The sequence below is a fragment of the Nuphar pumila genome, chromosome 13 (assembly GCF_984573655.1).
Source record: "Nuphar pumila chromosome 13, dmNupPumi1.hap1.1, whole genome shotgun sequence".
Classification (NCBI taxonomy): Eukaryota; Viridiplantae; Streptophyta; class Magnoliopsida; order Nymphaeales; family Nymphaeaceae; genus Nuphar; species Nuphar pumila.
In genome coordinates, this window is record NC_143261.1 from 8,880,802 (window position 1) to 8,889,669 (window position 8,868).

Below are 8,868 nucleotides of genomic sequence, written 5' to 3' on the forward strand. Positions count from 1 at the left end.
TAACAGCTGTTAGCTTTCCTGATGGTAACTGTTAAAGGGCAGATAGATTGACACTTTTGCCCATACAGGAGGACTAATTTGCAATTTGTGAATAAGACAAGGACTAATTTGCAAAAGATTAATAAGCTAACAACTATTTGATAGGGGCATTTTGGTGACCAGTTAACCATGGTCAGTGCTTGACCATGGTTAAACTAACAGCTATTGACAGAAGGACCAATTTGCAATAAGGCGATGACCGATTTGCAAGATGGCAAAAGGCAAGGACTATTTTGCAAAATGACTATAAGGTAGGGACCAATTTGCAAAAAAAAACATGGGAAAGGCATCCCATGATGGGAAGGCCATCCCATGTGTGAAAAACTGCATATGTAAATCAATTCAGGCTCATGGGAAAATGGAGCTAGCATGTTTGTTTCATCTCCATATGAAAATGGAGAGTTTCATATGTAAACCCCCAGTTTCATGTGTAAATTGGGTGAAACAAACGACCCCTAAAAAATAGATGCTAAGAGTTCCTGAAGGGTTAGTTGACAGAAGTAGATAATGAGAAAGAAAATAAAGAATGATGAGCTTCAAGCCAATCAAACACCACAAATCAAATTCTTTTCATGGCAGTTACTCAAAGTATATTTAAAGCGATCACAGGCATTAATTAAGGCAAAAAAAATAGAATTCAGAGCAACAAGGAGTGAAAATCAAATGCTTGTCTCAAGTTGTAATCCAAACAAAGAAAAAAAAAGTTCTTAGAGAACAGATGATTACAATAAACTGAAAAAGATCAAAACTTAAAAGAAACTTGATCATGTTTATATGAAAAGAAATAGTCCTGAGAATTGCCTCAGAGATAGCAACAATCACATGTATCATCATTAGAAAATTCTGATAATGTGTGCCAATTTGTTACATCCTTGGTATAACGAAATCTCCAATTCTTAAAATTTGACCTATTAAAATAACTATTTTCAAAAGTTGATGAAATATAAAGAACACCAAGAAAGAAAAAAGGAAAGTTTCATGACACCAAATAAAAAGCATTCCAAATCAAATTAATAACCCACAATCAAAGGAGGTAATGCCAGGTCCTAAAATACTCTGCTAACAAGCATTTGATATAAGATGACCAAATCATTTAGGTAAAACTAAGACCATAAAGACAATGAAAGAATGAGCCATTAACTATACGACAATAACCAAGAAAAAACAAAAAAACAAGATAACAAAGGATCTAAAGAGAGATTAAGGCCAAATGCCTTCAAGAAGTTTAGACATTTTTCTACATCAGTATTTGTTGCAGAGATCATCTTGGATATCCTGTGCGAGCTTCATAGCATTTTGGTGAAGTTAATATCCATCAACGATTAGAACTTCCAAAAGTGAACACTAGTCAATAAAAGTAAATAGTAAGCAATACTGGTGTACAAATTCTTTCGAGGATAGATTGCATCTATTTGAATTCTCTTACTAGTTGAACATCTCAACAACCTTATGGAAAATGAACCACCAAGTTTGGAAATCACAGTTGAAGGGAAGCGTGCAGATGGGCTAGAACAGCTTGATGTACCAAGCAGGATGAGCCCATATAACTTCAGGCCTGAGCCTGAATGCTAACTCAACAGGAAATCCCTTGGACTACTATCTTAATGCTGGCATGGCCCAACTTAAGCAAAGAATCCAAACAACCTCTACCCCATTATTGAAGAAGGTTTCCAATTGGGTTTTCAACCTAAACTTTAGTCCCATAAGCCTGTAATACATACAGATCAACTATATCAGTCAAATGTAGATCATAGCTTATTTGGGGCATATTGCTCCACCATCATCAGGCCAAACTGACTAGCAAAAATTCAGAACTTCATGCTGAAAAATCTAACATAGGTATCAGAAGTATCACCCCTACTCTGAGCAAGCCAAATGGGACGCAACCAAAAGTTCAAATATCCAATACCAATACTACTACACCGAAATATGTTGAAAAATCTAACATAGGTATCAGAAGTATCACCCCTACTCTGAGCAAGCCAAATGGGACGCAACCAAAAGTTCAAATATCCAATACCAATACTACTACACCGAAATGTTTCTACTCTAAACAGCAGAAATTCAATCTTCACTCGTCATGACTCGACTGCCAAAGAACAGAAAATAACATGATGATCATAAAAAAAAACTGAAACAACTAAACCACAATAGAAAAAACACAAGATTTTATTAATGCATAGGGGAGATTCTCAAAAGATGGGTCTATCCACCAATTTTAGAATCTCTCTGAACAAAGCAGAACAGTAAAAATTTAAGAAGAACAAAAGTGGTAATAAGACCTGATTAAGACCCAGGTCCGGACCCAAAGGTCCAATTAATACCTGAACCCGAGTATAGTTTATGAAATTTTATACCAAACCTGAGTTCCGATTAAGACCCGCAACTTTCAATGTAAAAATGATAAAAATATTATTTTATTGCGTATGGTCTGGGTCTGGTTCATGTAGTTATTATCGGCTCTGGGTATGATTTATCTTATATTTGACCTGATTAGACCTGGATCCGGACCTGATACCATAGCCGAAAATCTAGTCCAAGTCTGATTCCACCCAAGTCCGAACCAAACCTCATGCGTTGACACCCCTACTTCTAAGGCACCCTATTACTTGCAGACTTTGGACAGTGAGGTCTCCTTGATTTAGATGTCTGAAATCAATGGGCTCAGTGATATCTAAAACTTGAATACAGAAGCCAACAGTTGGATAGCCGACCTGTTTGTAAGAAAATCCAGTCAAACAATGTTCAGGTCTTAATGGGTACGGGTATTGATATAATTGGTATTCTAGACCTAATTACACATTAATAAAAAAATATGTACATTAATGGAATCAACTATTTATTAAAATTATATGCCAACAATTCCAAAGCTTATTAAGTATTCTCATTTTTTTACTTAAAAAAGTAATGTCAAAATCCGAATATAAAAAAAAATGTTTTCATGCCAACAAATCATTTTAAGTTGAAACAAAAAAACCAATGATATATGATATTCAAAATGTATTGAATTCAATGAGTTATCGAGTATTATTCTGGGATTCACTTCAACTCGACAATTTTCATGAGGACAATGGAAAGCATTTACAAAACAAAAAAAAAGAATTAAAGTATTGATTACTAAAATATAATGCATATTAATTACAAGTATATCAACATCTTTAAATGTTTAATTAAATGTATAACATAATATTTACTAATTACTCTAGTTATTTCCTCGTACTCCTTCATATTCGGTTCAAGCATATAGTTGGGTCGGTTCGGGTACAAAACGAGTTCAGGTCAGGTTCAGTTTTAAAATATGAAGAACTACTTGGGTTGGGTATATAATCAGATATGATCAGTTCAGGTCATCATTTACAATACCAAGACCCAACCTGTTTCACTATGGATCCAAAATTTGGACCCAACCCAAACTCATGGGTCCACCAATATTGATTTGGTTGGGTACACCCAACCCAGTTATACCCTACCCGGATCCAATCCATTTACATCCTTACTTTGTAAACCGTGGTTCAATATGGAAGTATTCATGTCTGACCAGACACTATATACAAATTTTGAAGGATTAGTCTGCCTTTGTATCCCGATCACACTGTTAAACCCTGCCATCTGGGCACCTAAGGTTAGGGGTGGCAATTTCTGACACGACCCACAACCCGACCTGCCAACCCGCCTCTTAGGCGGGTTCGGGTTGGGCTTAAGCCAACCCGTTTAATAAACGGGTCGACCCGTGTAACCCGTTTATTAAACAGGTCGGGTTCGGGTTGGGGGTATGCCAACCCGATGACCCGGCTGACCCGTTTAATAAACGGGTTAGGCGGGTGGGTCAACCCGCCAACCCGTCTGCCCGACCCGTCAACCCGGCAACCCGACCGCCAACCCGTCAACCCGACCCACCAACCTGCCTACCTGCCAACCCGATCCGTCAACCCGCCAACCTGACCCACGAACCTGAAAACCCGTTTACCCGACCCAACCCATTTATTAAATGGGTTGGCGGGTCGTGTCGGGTTACCCGTTTATTAAACGGGTCGGGTTCGTGTTTGCCACAAGCGACCCGTTTAATAAATGGGTCGGGTTCGGGTTGAGGTATGCTGACACACCAACCCGACCCGATTGCCACCCCTACCTAAGGTAACAGATTTGCTGGAAAATGAGTAAAATTCATTGATCTCATGTGGGTTAGATTAAAGTAGGGTTGTCAACGGGTCAGATACCCAACCCATTAAGGTATATTTGGACCCGCCCAAATAACAAATCATTGGATTTGGGTTTGGTTTTGAGTTTTGTCAGGTCACGAAATAGAAAATACAGATAAAATACTCGGGTAGGGTACCCAGCAAAAATCATGACCCAAACACAACCTCTATTTTGCTCGGGTCAGGTCCGGGTTGACCCAAATATTATTCGGGTCAGCATTTTTCATGCCCATGCCCAAGAATCCGGGTTTAGGTCGGACGGGTACCCGATATGTTGACAGCCCTAGATTCAAGCTTGGTTACAAGCATAGTTGCTTACTTGATTCTGACTTTAATCCAATTAGATCTGGGCAGATCTATTTTGATAAGAACACCAGGTTTTGGGCAAAATTGGTTCCTCCTAATGTTCTCCGGTGTAGACAATGCTAATTTGCAATGTTTTAAATCATGCTTTGTAAATCACAACTTACATATGTGTTTGGCATATTTTATTTGCTAAGTGCTTATGATAAAAACAAGACTACGATTTTATGAACTCTGAAATGTATTTAAATTTTAGTTCTTTGATTTTTGAAACCTTTTAAAAACCTGTTTCTCATTTAAATGATCCAAAAGTTGATACCTGCTAAACAAACCATGTAGATCACACATTCAAGGTCAACTTAGAGAAAAAGAACCAAAATTTGAAAAAAAATTAATCACTTCCAGGCTATGTTCAAAATTTGAAAAAAACATATGCTCAAAATGTACATTCCCTCTTTACCGGGGTAAGAGGAATCAATCACTTCCAGGCTTTGAATATAGGGGAGGTTGTTTTGATCAAATCTGATCTCATAGATGTGTTTGGTCAAAATAGTAAGAGTCGAAACCTTGATTATACTTACTTGATGTAAAAATGTATTTTTTGAGGTTCAAAATTTGGTACATTAATCCTCATATAAAATCTGACAATAAAATCTGACATATATGTTTGAAAAACATGATCCAAAAGTCAGTTTCTACTAAATTTAATATGTAGATCACATCTGAAATCATTGTCAGATATAGTTGACTGATCCCTATGTAAAACCTATATTTGATTGCCTCATGTCTCGGATCAAAGGCAATAAACAATCCTATAGATCTAAGACCTCAAGATCTCATATCCGACCCAAAACACCCCTCCCCTTGTTATTATTGGACCAGAAAACCTTGGATTTGCCTGGTTTTAGAGATTTAAGATCCCACCAATGGGGCTCCGCTTGTCTGGCAGGAGCAGTTAGTGCATGTCACCTTGTGTTGAGATGTTGCAAGTTCGAACCCCAAATGGTTTGGTTGTACACAGTGGCGTATCTAGGATTCATGTGAGGGGGGGGGGGGCAAACATGGTTGTAGCAAAAAAAAAATTTGGTGTGATAGTCGGGGGTTCGGGGCAGCGCCCCCGGGAAAAAAAAATTGAGAATTTTTTTTAGATAAAATAAAAAAAATGGCTACAATTATTAATAAAAATCTATTTCATATGGACAAATCAAACTATCTATTGCAGTCTTTCTCAACCTCAACGGAAAGTTCTTAAACATTATCTAATGGCAATATATAACACTGGTGCGATAATTTGAAGTTCATAACAATGCATAAATTTTATGACATTTAAGGAATGAATATCATTTCACACAAGATGAAAAGACAAAGCATGACCATGGAGAAACAATGCTTCATTGTATACATGCAAAGTAGCTTGGCCTTTCCCTTGCAAGTAAACAGCAGGAAAAATAACTCCTAAAAGGCCTTTCTTATTTATTCAGACAAATCCTTGTGGAGGAAGCAGAAAAAAGTGTCAACAACAATCATTGAGGCATTCAAATTGTACAAGAGGATAAAAGAGAAGTTGATACAGACAAAGAATGACTCATGGTTACTATATATATTCATTAATACAGAATGAACTAAGCATAATTCTGTTCTCTGAAAAGGCAATGCATTCAAATCATTGCTATGTATTCAGCCCAAGTACCAAAAGACATTGATTGTACAACTTGTGTGCAGTAATAGTAGTAGTAGTAGCAACAGCAGCAGCAATAATTTTTCTTAATGCAATGAGTGGGGATTAGTAATCATTTAGGGCATGTTTATCTTGATCACGGGTTGCATTTTTGCATGTTTGCAATGCTCCTATGAAAGTTCTAAAATGTGATTCAGAAGCACAAGAAACCAGTGAAAGTTACAAAAGCACAGGTGTTGCAAACATGCCCTTAATCAACGTTTGGTAAAGCCTACAAGACAAAGATCTATGTTGTCTATCATATTCATATGCTCGTGGCCATTGCAAAAGAGCTAAAGTGCTTGTCTGAGCATACGTGTTTGCCAAATAATTGTGAATTAATTTAGAAGCACAGTTATCTGATACCGAGAAAACTCACCACTTTAGGGCATGTTGGCTTTGTCCACAGAAGGGATGAACAATCATAGCTGATAATCCAAAAGTTGTGATTGTTGGTCACAAGTTCAGACTTCTGACCAACTTTGATAGGATTCAAGGGAGAAGCAGTGTCAAGAATCACAATCATAATGTGCACTTTCTCATATTTCCCTAAACATAACAATGAGCTATGACTGATTTGGAATCACAAGAAGCTGAGAAAATCCAAAAAACAGAGTGTTGCAGCCATTTTTACTTGTGATTGCCATCATCAAAACTCTTGACCCCTGATATTCATCCGTCTAAGTAGTTTTCGGTTCACCATGTTTCTTTTACAAATTAAGCTATATGAGGACACGTTCAAATTGGCAAAAAAGAGAAGGGCAGAGAATGAAAAGTAAACAGGCAGTAAGATAGCTGAATCAGCTAGAACCCTTGGGTTAGACTACGTACCATCATGGACATTGGAATAACAGAGGACCACAAAGTAAAACAAATGGATCCTTACCAAATCTACACTGAGCTTATTATGGATGAAATTTTCAAACAAAAGGAAAAAGAGAAGTGATTTCAAACAAAAAGAAAAAGGGCAGTGATTATGAAGTTGAAGGCTAGATAGAATCATCACAAACTTCTAAAGAGAAATTTGCATGATTATGAATGGGATTTAACAAGAGATGAACGCACATGTAAAGAAGTCAACGACTAGCACAATCCAAAGATCAAAAAAAACAAGCACATAATTTGGTTAGGCCAACAAACAAGATATCCAATAAAATTTACATGTTTTCTTCTTAGTTGGCCAGAAAAATAATAAGTAGTAAAAATAACAAACATTTTACACAACTGATTACATGAACGCATCAGTCACTTACAAGCTTCTATAGAATAAAATTGGACAAACAATTGTTTGCTAAACATAATCTCCTACGTTACCGACGATCGTATTGAGTAAAACTAAATAAATAAATGTCTTACTAAAAGCAGTCTTTTTGTTTATCAAAGATCATACCGAGTATCACAAATTCAACCAAGAAAACACAGAAAATTTGTTCATAACAATTCCCAGTAAAAACTTCAAATAATTGCTCTTTGAACATTTTCAACACAAAAAAATGAAAATTAAATAATTTTCAGTAAACATAATTTCCTCGGCTAACGATAATCATACTGAGTAAAACTAAATAAATAATGTATTGCTAAAAGCAGTCTCTTTGTTTAGCAAAGATCATACCGAGTATCATAAATTCGACCAAGAAAACACAGAAAAATTGTTCACAACACAACAGCTCCCAGTAAAAACTTCAAATAATTGCTCTTTGGACATTTTCCACACAGAAAAAATGAAAATTTAGAAAAAAAGAAAAGAAAAAAGGCAAACAAAAATAGAAAATCACAACATAGAACAAGATCTACAAGCAAAATGCCGCAAAAAAAACAGAGAAAGGAAAAACGTGCAGAGACCAGAATCGTCGAAATGACCCTGACCGCTCGAATGCGTGCTTCTGGAACCCTCCAGAACCTCCTCTTTCCCTCGTCTGCTCATCCTCTTCTTATGATAAATATCCGTCATTATCAAGCCTGAAAGATGAAGCAAATAAATGAAGAAAGACGATGAGAATCAACCTAGAGAGAGAGTTCGAAGATCACTGACCGAGGCTTGCTGAGGAACTCTGCAACTCACCGGAAGCCGACACTGAAGCCAACACCGAAAGGGAACAAAAGAAGCACTACCGGCGGCAACCGTATCTGGATTCCGCCGGCGTCGTCGGCTGTTGCAAGCAGGGAGAGAGAGATGGGGGAGAAAGGGAATACAATAAGTAACGGGAGCCATGATTTAAAACCCTACCGGGTTTCGGATCCGGGTCGGGTTGGTTGTACAACTGGTAGGGTTCTGCCTAACCCCAGCTTTCTCTGTCGAACAAAAGAAAAAAAAGAGATTTAAGATTGCTTATTAGCTTGAGGGTCGGATCCAGAGTGGGCCCTACACCAGATTCGACATTTAGCCATGAGATCCTCATATCTGTAGGACAATCAATTGGGCTTTAATTTTGATTCTTCCAACCATTATTTCCAGCAAGTTCTGCTGAGGCAAGCACTAGTTTACAACACTGAGCAAAGGCAATATGCATGCTAGGGGTGGCAAAACCTGACACGACCCGCCAACCCGCCTCTTAGGCGGGTTCGGGTTGGGCTTAAGCCAACCCGTTTAATAAACGGGTTGACCTGCCT

General features: G+C 37.5%; 1 non-coding gene across 1 annotated transcript; it reads right to left on the reverse strand.

Annotated features, from left to right (window-relative positions):
* Positions 1-585: 585 nt before the first annotated feature.
* Positions 586-655, reverse strand: LOC149817694 (small nucleolar RNA Z267). Its single transcript, XR_016427500.1, has one exon. It is a non-coding gene; the product is annotated as a small nucleolar RNA Z267 (small nucleolar RNA).
* Between the last annotated feature and the right edge of the window lie 8,213 nt (positions 656-8,868).